This window comes from Equus przewalskii, chromosome 20, assembly GCF_037783145.1.
Source record: "Equus przewalskii isolate Varuska chromosome 20, EquPr2, whole genome shotgun sequence".
NCBI lineage: Eukaryota > Metazoa > Chordata > Mammalia > Perissodactyla > Equidae > Equus > Equus przewalskii.
In genome coordinates this window covers 344,507-347,790 of record NC_091850.1, presented here as the reverse complement: position 1 = coordinate 347,790, position 3,284 = coordinate 344,507, and positions in this window count along the sequence as shown.

The window sequence follows — 3,284 nt, the reverse complement described above, 5'->3', positions numbered from 1 at the left end:
ACAATGTGTAAATTTCAGGTGTACATTCTTATATTTTAGTTTCTGTATTAACTACATCATGTTCACCACCAATAGTTTAGTTTTTATACATCACCATACATATGCGCCCCTTTACCACTTTTGCCCTCCCCAACCCCATTCTCCTCTGATAACCACTGATCTATTCTCCTTATCTACGCATCTCTTTATCATCCACATATGAGTGAAATCATACAGTATTTTACTTTGTCTGACATTTTGCTTAATATAAGACCATCAAGGTACATCCATGTTGTCACAAATGGCACAATTATATCTTTTTAATGGCTGAGTAGGATTCTATTGTGTATATATATACCACCTTTATTCATTCATCTGTTGATGGGCATTTGGGCTGCTTCCATGTCTTGGCTATTGTGAATAATGCTACAACAAACATAAGGGTGCATAAGTCTTTTTGAATTGTTGATTTAATCTTTGGATACATACCCAGTAGTGGAATAGCTGGATCATACGGAATTTGTATTTTTAACTTTTTGAGAAATCTCCACACTGTTTTCCATAGTGGATGCTCCATTTTATATTCCTATCAACAGTATATGATGGTTCACTTTTCTCCACGTCGTCTCAAACATTTGTTATTTCTTGTCATTAATTATATCCATTATGACAAGTGTGAGGTGATATCTCATGGTAGTTTTGATTTTCATATCCCTAATAGTCAGTGATGTTAAACATCTTTTCATGTACCTTTTTGCCGTGTGTATATCTTCTTTTTAAAAAATATCTGATGCAATCCTCTGCCCATTTATTGATTGGGCTCTTCATTTCTTTCTTATTGACTTGTATGAGTTATTTATGTAGTTTGGAAATTAGCCTCTTGTTGGGTATATTATTTCCAAATGTTTTCTCTCAGTTGGAGGGTTTTCTTTTCTTTTCATTCATGGTTTCTTTTGACATACAGAAGCTTTTTAGTCTGACGGAATCCCATTTATTCTTTTATTTTTTTATTTCCCTTGCCTGAGTAGACACAGTATTTAAAAAGATAATACTAAAACTGATGTCAAAGAGCCTACTGCCTATGTTTTCTTCAGAAGTTTTATGGTTTTTAGTCTCAGTAGATGCAGAGAAAGCACTTGACAAGAAAAAACATAAATTTATGATTAAAATTCTCAATAAAATCAGTATAGAAAAAAATGTACTTCAACATAGTGAAGACAATATATGACAAATCCACTGCCAATATAATACTCAATGGTCAAAAACTGACAGCTATTCCTCTGAGAACAGGAATAAGACAAGGGTGCCGACTCTCACCAATCTTATTCAACATAGTACTGGAAGTTTGAGCCAGAGCAATTAGGCAATAAAAAGAAATAAAAGGGATCCAATTTGGAAATTAAGAAACCACCATCATTTGCTGATGACATAATTGTATATATGGAAAACCCTAAAGAATCCATAGAAAAACTATTAGAAATAGTAAATCAATATGGCACGGTTGCAGGGTACAAAATCAACATACAAAACCAGTTGCATTTCTATATACTAATAACAAACTAGCAGAAAGAGAAATAAGGAATGCAATCCCCCCAAAAAGAATAAAATGCCTAGGAATAAATTTCACCAAGGATGTGAAAGACCTATACTCACTCTGAAAACTATAACAAATGAAAGAAGACATACATAAATGGAAAGATACTCCGTGCTCATGGATTGGAAGAGTAAACACAGTTAAAATGTCCTTATTACCTAAATCAATCTACAGTTTCAATGCAATCGCAATCAGAATACCAATGACATTCTTCAAAGAAATAGAACAAAAAAATCCTAAAATTTATATGAAACAACAAAAGACCTTGAATAGCCAAAGCAATCCTTAGAGAAAAAGCAAAGGTGGAGGTATCACACTCCTTGAATTCAAAATATACTACAAAGCTATAGTACTCAAAACAGCATGGTACTGGCAGAAAAACAGACACACAGATCAACGGAAGAGAACTGAGAGTCCAGGAAAAAACACACACGTATGTCTATGGACACCACATCTTTGAACAAAGAGCCAAGAATATGCAATGGAGAAAGGAAAATCTCTTCAATAAATGGTGTTGGGGAAACTGGACAGCTATGTGCAAAAGAATGAAAGTAGATCATTATCTTATAACATGCACAAAAATTAACTCTAAATGCATTAAAGGCTTGAATGTGAGACCTGAAACCATAAAACTCCTAGAAGAACACTTGGGAGGTATTTAGGATTGGGATACTTGTGGACAGTCTTATAGAATATCAGAGTCACGGACACCCATATAAGTTACATTTGGTTAGAACAGTGGGCTGGAAAGTGCAGTTCATCTCTTCTTAGCTGTGATATGAGTAACATCAGTTCCGTTAAATCTCCATGTCCTTTTTTATAAAATGCTAAAAAAAAAGTATTGTTTGGAGGACTAAGTGAAGTATTTTTGAAAACAGAACAAAATCGTTTATATAAAGAAATATAGAGTATCAAATTATGACAGTTTGGTTTATTTCCTTATATGTCAATTTGATGAATTGTTTAGAGAATCAATAAAGCCAAAAACCTTCAATCAATTATTTTTAAATATGAATTATCATAGTGTCATAAGTTAGTTTGTTCAGTCTGATTTTATTGTACTTTAAAACACTATATTCTCATTATTTTTTAAATTTCTGTTTTAATTCACTTTATACCAGGAAGTGAAAACAGAATGTGGCTAAATACTGGTTTCACTACTTACAGGGAAACGGCTTTCTCCAATAGAGAAAATCCATATTAGCTGTCCTTTTCAATGATTTGATCCATATTCTGATGGGCAAAGAAAGTATACCAGCTGTGTGAATTGTTGCAAGTCATTACACTCTCAGAATCAGTGTCTTCATATTTCCATTTCTTTTTGCTGAATTAAATAACTAATTAATCAATTCAACAAATACGTTCTCTTCTATGCCAGTCACTTTTCTAAGCATTAGAATATATCACTGAACAACAAGAACAAATTCCTACAAATCTATAGCTTCACATTGCACATCTTTACTTAAATTATACAAAATACAAAGAATATTAGTAGATACAGAATACTCAAAAAAGAAAAAAAAAAGAAGAACGGTAAGGGTGACCAGAAATTCCAAGGGTAGGTCATCTAATTTTGAATTGATGATCACGGAATATCTCACTCAGTAAAGGATAACTCAGCAAATATCTGATCTGGAGGAGGGCATTCCAGGCAACAGAAATGATCAGTGCTGAGGCCTGAGATGAAAGGATGGAAGATGTGTTCCAGGAG